This window comes from Dermacentor variabilis, chromosome 1 (assembly GCF_050947875.1).
Source record: "Dermacentor variabilis isolate Ectoservices chromosome 1, ASM5094787v1, whole genome shotgun sequence".
NCBI lineage: Eukaryota > Metazoa > Arthropoda > Arachnida > Ixodida > Ixodidae > Dermacentor > Dermacentor variabilis.
The window spans coordinates 35,270,626-35,287,288 of record NC_134568.1 but is presented as its reverse complement, the minus strand read 5'-3'; the positions used below and the strand labels follow the sequence as shown (position 1 = coordinate 35,287,288).

At 49.2% G+C, this 16,663-nt stretch overlaps 1 protein-coding gene across 1 annotated transcript in view; it reads left to right on the top strand.

The window, feature by feature from the left end:
• Positions 1-16,663, top strand: part of LOC142576462 (uncharacterized) — a 115,289-nt gene that overhangs the window by 68,681 nt on the left and 29,945 nt on the right. The gene's annotated exons all lie outside the window — the stretch shown is intronic.

Genomic DNA, 16,663 nt, shown 5'->3' with positions numbered 1-16,663 from the left:
GTCCTTCAGTTCAATGGATATATGGATGTGCCTATAAAAAAGGGCAACGAGGCTTGTTATGGCAAGCTTACCCACATTTCAATACTAACAAGAAAGTTCACTGCGGCCTGCATCTAAGTTTACTAAAAGACATGAACTTATTTTCATGTATGAGGTGCACAATGGAGTTCATTTTTGACAGACCCGACTACTGCTGCACTTTGAAATCTAGCATTTTAGATTCTTGAAGACATGTAAATGTTGCAGTTAAACCGCAGTTATTGGTTTATTACACCAACCTATTGTTCTGTGTACGACAGACTGGTAACACGGAATTAAAGCAACATTTTGTTTTGATATTTTATTTCTCTACTAAAAATATTCAAGCGATAAACACATTTTGATCTGCCATGCAATAGCAAAATGCACACATTACGCTTGTAACCCCCAAAGGAGGGCTGATTTAGCTATTCATATGACATAACCCTGACACGCCAACTCATATTAGCAAATGCACAGGCATGTCCACAACAATAAGCGTATGCAAAGCGCCCTTGCAATTGTAATTCCACACAGCAGCCGTTATATTCGATGCCGATGCATAACTAGCTGCTCGACAATTCACCGAGTTCGTAGGCATAAGCATCCTTTCAGTTTCGCACCATGCACGAAAACCGCAACAGGAGACAAAACCAGACCTACCTATAATCACACCATTTCAATACATGAGCAAAAACAGTTCAGTCTTAGGGATAAACACTGTGAGAGCGATTTAGTGCGCGACGGCGACGAGCGACAAAACGGGCCGTCGCTTGAACAGATGGCTCGGTTCTGGAAATCTAGAAATCATCGCTATGAGCGAAAGTGCTATGAAAGTGCTATGAGCGACTAGCCAATAGCACGAAGCCGGAACTAGATGTACATCGCTCAAATACTACCGATTGTAGCGCGGAACGAGCAAATGATTCAATTTTTATACGTGCAAGGATAAGAACCAACGGCAAGACCTCCGGAAATATTTTATGCTACTTTTTTAGTAAAATACATCAACGTAAATTACTAAAGCACGCGTCACGCGTCATTGCAGCCCTCATGCCGGCAACACCGGGGAGGCGTCGCTCAATATCGTCGCTCGCACGGAGTACGACTTGTAGGCGACGAGCGAAAGCGACAGCCATCTCCATCGCGTCGCTTGTAGCTGCCGCGCGCAAGATCGCTTATATGGGGTTCATACTCTTTTCAGCATAAAACATGGATTCCTCATGCGTTTCCAGTAAGTTCAAGATAACGCGCCCAACTGACCTCTTGCAGCATGCAGCTGAATGCCTGCGGCAAAGTTTCTAACTAGCACTGGTGCTGCACGTAACTTCAGTGGTCGCAGATTCCCCCTGCGCGAGACACCGTCAAGCGCGCGGTTTATTTATAAAAAAAGCATGCTGCCAGCAAAATGACGCCTTCTGTTATGCGATTCCTTAGTTCAACAGCGTTCCGTACACAGTAGACTGCTAAACTGAATAAATTCAAACACACAAAACGCACGCTAATCACGCTCCGCATAGGCTCGGAATCACGGGATGGTGAACGAACCATTTTAAGCGTCCTCTCGCCTGGCGTCTTATTGAACATACCATAGTTCTGGCAGCGTTTGCGATCTTTAAAGCTCTTACGGACAACGGCAACGTGATAAAATCACACGCAGTTATCGCGACGACTGGCTTTTTCGATTGACAGGGAGAGACACAGCGCGTATGCCTAGTCCTTTGTCAATCGCGTCGGCTAAGCGCAGCGACGACTTCCTGGCGATAGCATGACATATACGGAGAATGTGCACCTAAGTTAGAATTCACTTACCGTGGAGGATTTGCTGTTATATCCAAGGCATGACGAACGACTGTCGTGTTTTCGTAGCGACGCGAGATGGCTGACATACGATCTCCGTTGGCTGGCCTTCGCGGCGGCGGTGCAGCTCGCTGTACGGATCACCTTTCTCCGGTGCTGTGTTGTTCCGCGATCTTGAGCGCGCGCGCGCGGTGGAGCAAATCCGAGTGAACAAGTAGAGCGCTCGCTACGCGTTCCTTTGAACTGCGGCGGCCTGTTCTCTTAGAAGCAACTGCATGTAATAAAGCACAATGTCCTATTCTGCCGTCTAAGAATAGGACACACTTTTGGCACACATAACTTCTTACACACGGGAAACGAGCCTCCAACCTGTGGTAGATGCGGGGAGAGGCTGACCGTCCTCCACGTCCTGCTGGAGTGTCGGGAAGCCGAATCCGAAAGAAAAAAACATTTTCTCTTAGCATACCGGCACCACATCCCCCTTCATCCTGTTATGTTACTTGGCCCAGAACCACTCTTTGACACCAACGCCGTCCTAGGTTTTTGAAAGATGTTGTGTTGCATATTATTAGCCCCACACGTTCGTAGCGCTTCCTCTCTTCAGAGGATGCCGCTGCGATAATTATTTTGAATAGCACATGCCTCTAGGCCCTTGTGGTTCAAGGGCTCTGGCGAGGCAGTAGTGCTGTAAGCAATTTAACATCTCGCATATTTTAAACAATGCATCATTCCTTTACGATGGATTTTAATGTTCATAGTAGTCGTCATTAGTCATCGCCATAATTTTATAGCACGTAGATTTTACGCACTTTACAGCGACTATTTTTAGGCCACTTTACAGCCAAGTCACATCTTCCATAATACATCGTTAACATTACCACTTGTCATGGCGCTCTTTGGCCAAACCTCGCCCTTGCGCCACAAAACACCACACAGCATCATCATCATAAAAGCAAAACGATGTGTTCTTTGCTCAGCGTGCATGAATGATACATTGCCATGTTCGGGGCCAGCCACCTACAGTTGAAGCAGAAGATTACGCTACGTTTTGTTCTCTATTGCCGCAAGAGTAGTTCTACTCTCTCTCTCTGAAGAGGAGAGTAAAAAGCACATTTCACTCTCTCCTTGGTGACAGAGTGAACAATGCATTTCACTCTCCTCGACATTTTGCGAGAGTAAAACGACGCTTTGAAGAGTGAACCGGCCGCTTCACTCCTGCGATACCCTTCCTAGTTTTTAGAGTGTACTAGACAATGGCTTGTCGCCGAGGAAGAGCTGAGAAACTTTACGCTATCCTAAAGATCACTTTGGCTATTTGCTGATAGCATATTCACTTCTAGAGTTATCTGAACTATTTCGCTAAATCAGTTAGTAGTGGACGGAAGAAACGGCATAAACTCAGTACCTCTACGTCATAACTAACCAAAGGGATAGGGTTGAAGGGGGGGGGGGGGGGGGGTGCGCTCAACTTGGAGGACAACAATAAAACTTGTGAATGAACTAAATACCTCGCATTGAGCGATAATGCAGAAAATGGCAGGTGTATGGTTAAGAGAAGTGGGAAAGAAAGAAGTGGGAGTTTGGCTTGAGTCAACCGACACAAGACGGGGAATTAAATTGGAAGTCGCGGGGAAGAGCCTCCATCCTGCAATATAACATAAAAAATAATTATGATGATAATGATTATTACTTCGATGCTGACGCGGATTGTGCGTTTCCTTCTTTTTTCTTCGTTTTTTTGTGTACTGTACACTTCAAAAGAACGTGCACGCGGGCGTACTTCAATAAAAAGTGTTGCCAATGCTCGCTTCCCCACAATATAACCCTTAGTACGGAGAAACCTGATTTCGCATTACCCAGAGTTATGCAGGTAGCTCTACTATATTAAAGGTACGCCCGTGTAACGGCTGCCGAAAGTGCTACTGTGGTAATAGTGTGTGCCATGAGATGTGAAATTGCGGCATTCTCAAAGCTGATGACCATTTCAGCGTCTCTTAGCTAGGCGTTGAGCATTGAAGCATTGAAACATCGAAGCTGGAGCGAACGTAAGGGCGCGAGGATATGGAACGTATGAAGCACCTTCTCAGACATGGTGAAAGCCCTTCGCAAGATGCCAAAGATAAGCCGAAGGCAGTCTGATATGCGTAGAAGATTATGTAAGTCGTCAGAAGGCAACGCTGACGTACAGCGTGCGTAGTTTCTGAAAGCTGTCGACTAAACTCGTCCATTCTAGCCCACAACAGTCCGAATATCCACAGAACAAAAGTGCAGATTTCTTTGGTTCTCGCACATTTTTTCATGTATCATTAATGGTGCATTTTCGAATCGGAAGTCCGTTGGACGTTACTCTGGCCATTGTTTCAGCTTAACAAGAGCAAGTGAAAATGGCATTACATGGTGGCAGGACTACATATAAAGCAATATACACATTTACGTCGTTACGCGCCTTCCTCGCAAAACTAGATCTTATACGTCAAACAAGGAAGAATCGGCTTTACAAGAGTAACGCTGAGAATCGTTGCTGAACCAGCTATGCTGCGTGCGCTTATTACCTGCCGTAGCCTCCGAAAAACATCCGCAGATGCCGTCTCGCTCCCAGTCTGCATGGCGCAGGTTGCTAACATCGCACTAAACTGTCGCGTGCTGACTGTGCGATAGTCGAGCGGTGAGCGAGTTCAGCTTCCAATTGCTGATTGTGGCTTGAGTGTGATCTCCTGTGGTGGCAGAGAGTAAAATGGTAAACTTTTTTTTCCTGTTTTCGCTGTATAGCGAAATTAACGCTGCAGATTACAGCGTCCTCGCTTTCGTTCGATGTTCCGGAGTAGTACTTTGTCAGCCGCAAGCACCAATGATAAAAGGACTTGCCACAACGGAATGATGTTTATTTAGTAAGCATTGAAATATGATAAATTTGAAACTTTCGTTTATTTAGGTTGGCAATCGCTCAAACGCATATGGCAGCTAGCCTGCACCTCGTCACGGCGCATGAACTTGCTACGATGGCCCGCCGCAGTGCAAGCCATTACAGCCGCTGCAATGTGATCCAACGCTGCGCATACGCAATCGCTAATCCGATCATATGACGAGGGTTTCGCCGGAATGCATCAAACCATTGCGCAAAGAGCTGCATCAAAATCAGGTTGGTACATGCAGTCTATTACAGGCTATCCCCGATCACGACAAGGTGGGCAGGTGGTGAGGTGGTAGCATGTTGACGGTACGACGACGAAGGCGTGACTACAGTGACATAACGAAGCGGGCGGACAGATCAAACCCAGTTTCGAGTTCTTAACTGCTCCCAAAGTTGAAAGGCGTGGATATATGTCCATACAATTCAATCCTGCGAAGGCATTCAAACGAGACAGAAAACTCGTGTTTAGATCAAGACACGAGTCTGCTGGTATTTCTTACACCGATTCAGGAGCCGAATTCACAAACATTTTCATTCGTAAGTGTTCTTGCCACTGGCCCATCGTCTTGCAGGATTGGCTGGAATTTTCTCGTACGAACGCTTCTAGCGAAAAAGAGCTCTTGCTAATACGGGTGCTGAGCCATAACGCCGAAAGCTGAACCTTCAGCATGACCGCAGCCATCATATCCCCGAAACCGGGGAGGAAAGACACCGAGCAATCTTGTAATGATGTGCCGTACACCGGGTCGTCATCCCGAACCTTTACGATCCGTGTCAAAAGACCGAAGGGGGAAAACGACAGCACAGAAACGTTCGTTATGGCCAGGAAAACTGGGCGGCTAATGCGATCGTTAAAAGCACCATAGCAGTTCCGTCGTTTATGGCGGCAAGTGCACGAAGGAACACCGCAAGCGCGGACAAACCAATCGACAAGTCGGAAAGACGAATGAAGAAAGCGAAGGGTTTCGCGGCATGAGAACCGCAGCGCCGTAAACGTCAGCCTCGCATCTACCGCCGCGGACACAACCAACGACACTACGACATTCATCACACGTTAGCTGCACGCACGCACGCACGCGCACTCAAAGGCTGGCAGCACAGCGGCCCCCCTGCAGAGGCGCCTGTGTAGACGCGTCAACCAGGCACGGGTCGCCGACGACGGCCGTTATTGTAGCGATACACGCGCGTGTGCCCGTAGTGACAGGCACGAGAAGCGAAGGGCCAGACCACCCTCGGATCTCCACCCGCCGGGAGACGGGCGAACGAGTGGCCGACGGGGCTGCACAGGCTTCTCACGAGTAGCGGGTGTTGATTGCGAGATGGAGCAGTCGTTCGCCCCCCCCCCCTCCCCCCTCGCGCCTATCGAAGGAAAAGCGTCCGACGTCGGTTGGCCAACGTGGACGGGTGACTTTTACAAGAGGCTCGTCTGCGATCCGCGATAAGCCGATAGTTTTCGGCTAAGGAGAGAGAGAAAGAGTTGGGGCCGCATCACTCCCCGATCTCGCGCGCTAGTATATGTCTTTATATGGGGTGGAGCAGGACATGCAGTCGGGGCCAAGAAAGCGTAACGAGATTAAGGAGAATGGCGAAGCCTAGTCGAGTTATGCTCGCCGACCGTGCGTGCACCGTGAGTGCAGTCGGCGAGAGAGACGCCGACGCGAAAGACCGGGCGAGAGTTTCCTCGATTAGCGATATTGACGCTGCCCGAAAGCTCAGAGGGTTCTATATATACAAGCGGCACGAAGTTAGTGCGTTACTGAGTAGAGCTATAGTACTTCGAGATATAAGCGCGCGGCGTATCTCGAGGCGGAACGACAGTTTTACTCTCGTATACTAATGTATATAGGAGCGCCAGAACGCTGGACTTTCCTCGAAATCTGGGGGTCAAAGGAAAGAGATGGGGGCATCTGAAGCGGTGAGGCGTCACCTATGCGCCAACACACGAGTCAAGTAGTGCCACAATGCGGACTTGTTGGCATGTCATCTTGAATACTATAGGTGTAGGCGCAAGAAGCGAACACGGAAAAGAACATGAATACAGAGACACGTCGCTGGATTCCAACAACGTTGAAAGTCGGCGCCGTGTTTGTGTGTTTCGGTTCTCTTCTGTGTCATCTTCTTGCTCGCGGTGCACTAGTATTCAAACACGCGAGACAAAGAACTCGACAAAGACAAAGAACCGAAGCTCAAAGAACTGAATATCATCGCAAAAGAAGTAAAGGAAGCTTCGCATTAAAAGCAAAAAAAATGAAAAGATACGAAGGGAACTCTTATGGGACCATCTTGCGCGCTGCCTAACTAAATTTATTATCTAACTATTGAACAGGTATACGAGCCAACTGTCATACATGGTGTTGCGTTTCGCCTGCGACACGTGGTTTTGCCGGCGCGACGGCGGCGGGGCGGCGGACATTTTGGCCCGATCGTCGTCACCGCAACACTCATCGCCAGGTGTTTCCAGGCGCGTCTGCGGCGATGCGACCGCCTAGGGATCTCGTTCCAGTCATTGTGCCCGAAACAGGCGATGCCAAAGCAGGGACCATCTTCTCGTTACAGTCATTGTGTCCGACCGGCAGCGCCACGACAGTGTGCTGCGCAGCGCCACGACAGTGTGCTGCGCAGCGCCACGACCAGGTGCTACGAGATCGTGCGCAGCGCCACGACATGGTGCTACGGCATCGCTACGACAGTGTGCGTCACCATTAGCCCATTGTACATTCACGTGCTCGTCTTTTGAGGGGTTCCTTCTTGCCCTCAACTGCGAGAGTATAAAAACAGCTGCCCCCGGACGCCAGAGGAGGGCTCCGATTTCTTCTGTTGAGTGAAGTGCTCTCCCGTCTCTCTACTTCGGTCAACCTGACCGCCAACTCTTTGCGATGTTAAAATAAACAAGTTGTTTCGTTGTTACCAGTCGACTCATGCTTTGCCGGGACCTTCGGATGCTTCCAGTTGTACCCCAGGCCGCCAGGCCAACGCTACCCTTGGGGCTTGCGACCCAGGTACAACCACGGGCGTCAGCGCCGAGTTCCCAACAGATCGTACCAGCAGTCGGATTCAAACATCTGGTTGCCAGCGGTGAGATCGCCTACGACTTCAAACAACTGTCTGCCAGCGGCGAGATCACGACAACGGAGGCCAACAGCAAAGAGATGCAGTTGACAGTATGCTGAGCAGCTCAACGACGATCCGGGAGCAGTGCAACGAGCCCTGTGTGACGACTGGTTGCCTGCAGCGGAACGACTGCGCGGAATTCCTGCCTGCGAGGTTTGGTGAGTGCGGGACTTTCTTCTTCTGAGCGTTGCCAGGCTTTTTGTTAGTGTCAGAAACAGAGCTGGTAATTGTGGTTGTCGTTGCTGCCGGGTTAGTTTGCGGCAAGACAATAGTAAGCAGTAGAGAAAGCAGCATTCAGAGCAGCCATGGATTTGAAGTCGTTGCGCAAACCGAAATTGTTGGAGCTTGCAAGAGAGTTGGGTCTGGATGTCTCAGACAAACTCAGAAAACCAGAACTGATAAAGGCTATTCTTGAGTTAGAGGCTGAGGATGACGAGCTGTCGGAATGCCTTGAGACTATTGAAGAGAGGGAGACTGCAAAAAGAGAAGAGCGCGAACGTAAAGAACAGAAAGAGCGAGAGCAACAAGAGAAAAAAGAAGAGCGTGACCGTCAACACGCTTTGGAAATGAAGCGTCTCGAGATAGAGATGGAACGCGCTCGTAATGGAAGTCAGGCACACGGTGCAGGAGAACGCGTATTGTTCAAAATGACTGACCTGATGCGGCCGTTTAAGCTTGGAGAGGACATTGGTTTGTTCCTGGTTAACTTTGAGCGAACGTGCGAGAAGCAGGGGTTCTCTCGGGAAACGTGGCCACAGCGCTTGCTCACTTTGTTACCCGGCGAGGCGGCCGACGTAGTCGCTCGCTTGGATAGAGAGGAAGCAGAGGATTTCGACAAAGTAAAATCGAGTCTGCTAAAAAAGTACCGGCTGTCTGCGGAAGCGTTCCGTCGGAAGTTTCGGGAAAATGAGAAAGGCAAAAGTGAGTCATATACAGAGTTTGCGTATAGGCTTATGTCGAACATGCAGGAGTGGCTCAAAGAAGAGAAAGCGTTTGGTGACCACGATAAAGTTCTGCAGTGTTTCGGGCTAGAACAGTTTTATAGTCGGTTACCGGAGAACGTGCGATACTGGGTCTTGGATAGGCCAGACGTGAGTACGGTGGCTAGAGCCGCTGAGCTAGCCGAGGAGTTTGTGACGCGTCGAGCTCGCGGAGCTAAGGACGGTCAAAAGGGTGAATTTGGCTCCAAGTCTGAGAGGCCAAGGTTCACGCCCATGAGATTTAAGGGGGACACGCGTAGTGAGGATGCGAGTGAAAGCAATCCGACCAAACGTAAAGAGACGGCAGCCGAAGCCGAACGCAGAAAGCGGTTCGAGATGAGGCGAGCGGGCGTTTGTTATACGTGCCAGAAGCCGGGTCACTTTTCGGCGCAGTGTCCGGAAACAACACCAAAAGTTGTGTTTTTTTCAATAGGCAGCACTGACGAGAACATGAAGCTTCTTGAGCCTTACATGCGAGACCTCCTCGTAAACGGGAAAGAGTGCCGAGTGCTTCGCGATTCCGCAGCTACGATGGATGTAGTTCACCCGTCTTACGTAGAACCCCATATGTTCACGGGCGAGTGCGCGTGGATCAAGCAAGCCGTGGAAGCTCATAGCGTGTGTCTGCCGGTAGCAAAAGTGCTTATTGAAGGACCTTTCGGAGCGCTTGAGACGGAGGCGGCAGTGTCATCTATGCTGCCACCCCAGTACCCGTACCTATTTTCAAACAGGTCCGATCACCTCCTGCGCGAGAAGGGGCTTTTGTTTGGTGAAGCTAGTGTTCAGGCCTTAACCAGATCGAAGGTTCGGGAGCTCGCTGCAAAGGCGGTAGTTGCGGGGCCGACGTTATCAAACAACGAAAAAGGGTCAGAGGCGCAGCAAGCTGATATTCAGAGCACGCCCGAACAGAATAAAATTGAGTCTGTAGCGTTGAAGGCGCCAGATACTGGAGAGGAAAATCCCGACGCGGGAAAGTTAGAAGAGCTATCTACTGATTTGCTCATCGCGCCTACGTCAGACGGACTTGATAGGTTGCTAAAAGTCAGCCGGACGGCTTTGATAGCCGAGCAAAAAAAGGATGGCAGCCTGGAAAACGTGCGCTGCAATGTCAAAGAAGGTATCGCCAGGAAAACTGCGCGTTTTGTGGAAAGAGGTGGAGTCCTGTACCGGAAGTATCTAGACCGCCGAGGAGTGGAGTTCGATCAGCTGGTCGTGCCTCAATGCTATCGTCAGGATCTGTTGCGCTTGTCACATGGGGGTTCGTGGTCCGGACACCTAGGAGTTAAGAAAACTAAGGACCGTCTCTTGCAAGAGTACTATTGGCCAGGGTGTTTTCGGGACGCAGACCATTTCGTGAGGACATGTGACACTTGTCAGCGGGTGGGCAAACCAGGGGACAAATCGAGGGCGCCGTTGAAATTGGTACCTATCATTACGGAGCCTTTTAGACGGCTCGTTATTGATACAGTGGGACCTCTGCCGGTAACAGCCACGGGGTACAGACACATTTTGACTGTGATCTGCCCAGCGACAAAGTTCCCTGAAGCAGTGCCGCTTAAAGAACTCAGCTCAGTTGAGATAGTTAATGCACTACTGTCCATATTTGCGCGAGTTGGTTTTCCTGCAGAAATTCAATCAGATCAGGGCACAGTGTTTACTAGCGCTTTGACGACAACTTTTCTCGAAAGGTGTGGGGTAAAGCTGCTACACAGCTCAGTGTACCACCCACAGTCGAATTCCGTTGAGAAGCTCCACTCCGTCATGAAGCGCGTGTTGAGAGCCTTGTGTTTTGAACATCAAACTGACTGGGAGCTGTGTCTGCCTGGGGTGATGTTTGCTTTAAGGACCGCGCCGCATGCGGCTACGGGGTTTTCGCCAGCTGAACTGGTGTACGGTCGCTCGCTTCGATCTCCGCTTCGCATGCTTCGAGAATCATGGGAAGGTAGGGGCGACGACCCAGTCGTGGTGGAGTACGTACTTAAGCTCCTCGAACGCTTAAGAAGGGCACAGGAATTGTCAGGTGAAGCAATGACAAAGGCCCAGCAGAGGGCCAAGGTTTATTATGATCGGACAGCCAGGGCCCGTCGTTTTGAGGTTGGCGATGAGGTCATGATATTGCGCACATCGCTAAACAACAAACTAGACGTGCAGTGGGAGGGCCCAGCACGAATTGTTCAGAAACTGTCGGACGTTAACTACGTGGTAAGTCTGCCAGGAAAGCGGAAAGCACAGCAAGTTTACCACTGTAATCTGCTCAAACCTTATAGACAAAGGGAAGCAGTGGTGTGCATGATGGTAAACGTTCCTGAAGAGCTTCCGGTCGAGCTTCCGGGACTAGGCTCAGTAACGAACAGGGAAGACACCGGTCAAGTCATTAGTGACCTTATCAGTAAAGCACCGCTGTCGCCTGAGCAGAAAACCGAACTACACCAGCTATTACAAGAGTTTCAAGGTCTGTTCTCTGAGAGGCCTGGTAGGACTTCTGTACTTACTCATGATATAGAACTTACCTCCACAGAGCCAGTACGATCCAAGGCGTATCGGGTGTCACCCCGCCAGAGCGATATTATGGAGGCTGAGGTAAAGAAAATGCTACAGCTCGGTGTTATTGAGGCAGGTGAGAGTGATTATACCTCCCCTTTGATTTTAGTTGAGGTACCGGGCAAGGAACCTCGTCCTTGCGTCGACTACCGCAGGCTTAATTCCATCACTAAGGATCAAATTTATCCGATCCCTAACATCGAGGAGCGCCTTGAGAAAGTTAGTAGCGCTCAGTTTATTTCCACCCTAGATCTTGTCAGGGGTTATTGGCAGGTTCCACTTACAGAAGAGGCTAGTAGGTATGCGGCGTTCATTTCACCAATGGGAACATTCCGTCCTAAAGTGTTGAGTTTTGGTTTGAAGAACGCGCCATACTGTTTTTCAAGCCTCATGGATAAAGTGTTGCGGGGACAGCAAGAATTCGCTTTACCGTATCTAGACGACGTAGCGATATTCTCCGCATCCTGGTCTGAGCATATGGCACACTTGCGGGCAGTGCTAACCCGCCTGCGCGAAGCGGGCTTGACAGTCAAGGCTCCTAAGTGCCAGATAGCACAGGCCGAGGTTGTCTACCTCGGTCACGTGATTGGTCAGGGTCGTCGCCGCCCCTCTGAAATAAAAGTGGCCGCTGTGCGAGACTTTCCGCAACCGCGCACCAAGACCGATGTTCGGTCGTTCTTGGGTGTCGCCGGCTACTATCAGAGGTACATCCCTAGGTACTCTGATATCGCGGCTCCCCTGACGGATGCTCTAAGAAAGACAGAGCCTCAAACAGTCGTCTGGGACGAGACAAAGGAAAGAGCTTTTAGCGCCCTAAAGAGTGCCCTAACAAGCCAGCCTGTGCTACGATCGCCAGACTATACAAAAGGGTTCATTGTTCAGTGCGATGCTAGTGAGCGAGGCATGGGCGTTGTACTGTGCCAACGGGAAAATGGAGAAGTAGAACACCCCGTCCTGTATGCTAGTCGTAAGCTGACCAGTCGTGAGCAGGCGTATAGCGCCACCGAGAAAGAGTGTGCATGTCTCGTGTGGGCCGTTCAGAAATTGTCATGCTATCTAGCCGGCTCGAGGTTTATCATTGAGACAGATCACTGCCCTCTCCAATGGCTGCAGACCATCTCTCCCAAAAATGGCCGCCTCCTGCGCTGGAGCCTCGCTTTACAACAATATTCCTTTGAGGTGCGTTACAAAAAGGGGAGTCTCAACGGTAACGCCGATGGCTTAAGTCGAAGCCCCTAACGTAGGAATCAGCCTCAAAATTGTTTGTTACTGATGTTTTTCTTCCTGAGGCAGGATTTTTTTTAACATATTGCTTTTGTTTAGTGTTTCAAAGTGATGATATGCTTTCTAGTGCAATTTTTCAATTTGTGGACGCGTTCTGAGTGATGCTAGACTACTGTAAGGAACTAGGCAGTGGTATAAAAAGGGGAAAGAGCCTGGCAGGGCTTAGTGAGGGTTGCGCCGTGCTTGCTGACTGAGCGGTTGAGTTTTCAGCGTAGTTCTAACGCTTGCCGGGAACGAGAACAAAAATGTGAACTCTCCCGAAGTCACTTTGCAGTGTCCCGTGCGAACCTGAACGAGAGAACGAGGCCTTCTCTGTGCGCTGCGCTCAAGAAACGTCAAGGGACGCCCGACTTCGGTTATGAGCATCATCGAGCGACATCCCTCCGGACAGCGGATGCAGTCCCCTGTCCATCGGGATCTCCTTTCCCCGGCGGGGCGGTCTGTTGCGTTTCGCCTGCGACACGTGGTTTTGCCGGCGCGACGGCGGCGGGGCGGCGGACATTTTGGCCCGATCGTCGTCACCGCAACACTCATCGCCAGGTGTTTCCAGGCGCGTCTGCGGCGATGCGACCGCCTAGGGATCTCGTTCCAGTCATTGTGCCCGAAACAGGCGATGCCAAAGCAGGGACCATCTTCTCGTTACAGTCATTGTGTCCGACCGGCAGCGCCACGACAGTGTGCTGCGCAGCGCCACGACAGTGTGCTGCGCAGCGCCACGACCAGGTGCTACGAGATCGTGCGCAGCGCCACGACATGGTGCTACGGCATCGCTACGACAGTGTGCGTCACCATTAGCCCATTGTACATTCACGTGCTCGTCTTTTGAGGGGTTCCTTCTTGCCCTCAACTGCGAGAGTATAAAAACAGCTGCCCCCGGACGCCAGAGGAGGGCTCCGATTTCTTCTGTTGAGTGAAGTGCTCTCCCGTCTCTCTACTTCGGTCAACCTGACCGCCAACTCTTTGCGATGTTAAAATAAACAAGTTGTTTCGTTGTTACCAGTCGACTCATGCTTTGCCGGGACCTTCGGATGCTTCCAGTTGTACCCCAGGCCGCCAGGCCAACGCTACCCTTGGGGCTTGCGACCCAGGTACAACCACGGGCGTCAGCGCCGAGTTCCCAACAGATCGTACCAGCAGTCGGATTCAAACAATGGTCTTTTCGCTCGCCGCGAATCTCTATCGAACGATCCACTTGTAAAGGAGCAAAACCAGACACGGTCCGATCAATGGGGCTTGCTGTTGATAACACTGAATACGATTAATATTTGCATTGCCTTTCTGCTCTTTGGTGGCTGTTCTCACCGATGTTATTTACAGTCACCGAGGAGACGGGCGGAAGCTGAAATTTCAGCAGAGTTCAATATATGCTCGCTGTTCATACCCGCGGAGGTGGCGAACACTTCCGTGGTAGACGGGAGTAGCTGAAAAGGCGGGTAACGACGCATTGCCAGCGTCCGGGAGTGTTTATCGAAGCCCAAAAAGAGCACACGCGGAACTTTCAGTGCATGTTTTCAGCGCCGGCGATCGTGAGAGGTTCGACGCCGCAACCATTATTCGGCAGTTGAAACACATTCGCCTCGGTTTCCATAGCGACAGCTGCACCGTGACGCAAAGTCTAACGAGTAAAATGAAGAAGTCGTTTCCGGCATCGCCCCCTGTGGTTTCGTGACAGCACCTGCCCTAATTTCTCGTGAAGCATCGATGTCCACCTAACCAATATAGAGACACTTCAATGGTAAGTCCCTGCCCCATGAGCTGCCACTCAAGGTAACGCAGAACGGATACACGAGACACAACAGTGGTACCTCGCAGTATCTATACACAGATACTCCATGGCGAGGCAGTTCTTTCTGTTAATGAAAAATATTGCCCGTCTCGATCACTCTTACATAGGAACGTGCTACTGGTGGGCAAAAGTGCGACATCCCAGAGAAGAGATAAATACTCCCGGAAACAAAAGACGTAGCGTATAAAGCCAAAGAGCCGTGCATCCATAATCACACAGCCGCGCTCGTTTGATAGTTTTCTTAAATCCCCCTTTGATAGAGGGAATAGCTGCGGCGATTACCTATGTCGAATGATGGTTTAGGGGGACAGTTGGTGATCAGTTGAAACGGAAACTAATGCAACGAAGTATACAAGGACGGATACGGAGGAACATGAAAGCTGTACTTTCTACTGAGTTTATCGAATTATCTGTTTATTGAGTATATTTAAGAGCTTTCTAGTGCTGGTCTTTCGGTACATTATGCGTACGTTATTCCTCTATAGCACTTGATGGTAACGGCAATGCAAAAAGTGAGACCGAGGTATAGCGACCAAGTAGAGTAATAGAAGGTTCTTACGAACATCCCAATCCTGAGGATAATGCCCAAGTATTTCCTTCTCGTTGCAGAAAGCGGCGTGAATTTCTTGCATCGCCCTTTTTAGAGCGCTGCTGCGGCGAGCATCGGCCTTGGCGTAACCGAGCGAACTATAGCACCATAGAGTAATATGGGTAAACGTAGAGATTGGACACTCCCGTAGGTACCTGCGACCAACTTTGGCTCTCAGCGCACCTAGCGGAATCGGCGAAACGAACCAGCTTCAAAGACGGTCGCCGCACGCCGCTAAATCTCGAAGGCCATGATTTCATTTTCGTTTCCTTCATTTTTTTTTACCAATAACGTTGCATAAATCGAATGATTTCAAGTAGGCCCTTGTGCCGCTCTTTATAGATTGCGACGACGAACGCACGAAGGTGCTTCACTTTATGCTAGCTTTTTTAAATTCATATTCGTTATGTTTCAAGCTGTGACTTAGCCCCACAATCAGGCCAAGTGTTAGTGAGGAAGTAGAATTTTATCGTTAAGTAACTCACGCCAAAAGGAGTATCGTAAATAAACATGTCATGTTCCTTCAATATCATTCAGCTTGCTGGACAGCCAAGAACACGAAAATAGCAGACAACAATTTATTGGAACAAGATTGTGAGAAAAGTGGCAGACACATGAAAACGGGAAGATACTGCGAAATGCAAGTAATCGAGAATAGTAAGAAATTAATTGCGTGATGGCAATAACTTTACACAAGCATAATAACACACACAAGACGTGTTGCAACTATCCAGAGAATGAAAAAAAATCTACACAGACACGCCAGCAATTAATTTATTCAAAATGGGATTGTTTGAGAATAAATATGACGCTTTTTCTTGTACTTCTACGAAGGAGGGTGAATTATGGTAGCAAATTTATGTTAATGGTTTCTTGCCAAAATGAAATGGCTACAAAAAATAGTTGGGAACGACCAATATACTCATCTCTTATATGTAATCCAGTGCGTTCCTCATTAAACAGCTGCAAGATATCGGCATCTCAGTCAATTAAGCACTTCGACTGTATCGGGGGTCTTCACCTGCTGTCTTCGAAGCCTTGCAATCGTCTTCTGATACTTGGAAATTTGCCGTTGAATATGCATGATGTCCTTTGGCTGTAGAGTGTATATTGAGGAAGGAATAGTGGAGGTTCCTGCAATACGTAGAATGATAGGCAGAAGGTAAGCAATACTGGAGCCTTCAAAGCTTTCGAATGGAGATGCTACATTCCATCGTGCAATGCATATTTTTCTGATCTAAGGTCAAGGAAACACTGTTATAAATGCTGAGAAACAAGAAACTTTCTACGGTAAGTACTCCATACACAATTAAAACATGAAAACACGTATCTTCAGCCCAATGCAAAACAGGTTACAACGCTTGAGCGCACATAGCCTGCTACAGAGGTTTTGAGAGCGGGCATTATTTATTTATTTATTTATTTATTTATTTATTTATTTATTTATTTATTTATTTATTTCACAATACTGCAGGCCAGTGTGGCCCAAGCAGGAGTGGAATTACAATGAAATGGGAAAAGAACAGCACATAAATAATTTGCAACAGTACTTGCACCAGAAATAATAACAGTTTGGCTAGGTTGATATTTTAGACAAGTGTAGTTCAAGGGCTTCGTCAAAATGTTCAGCCTCACAAACAAAC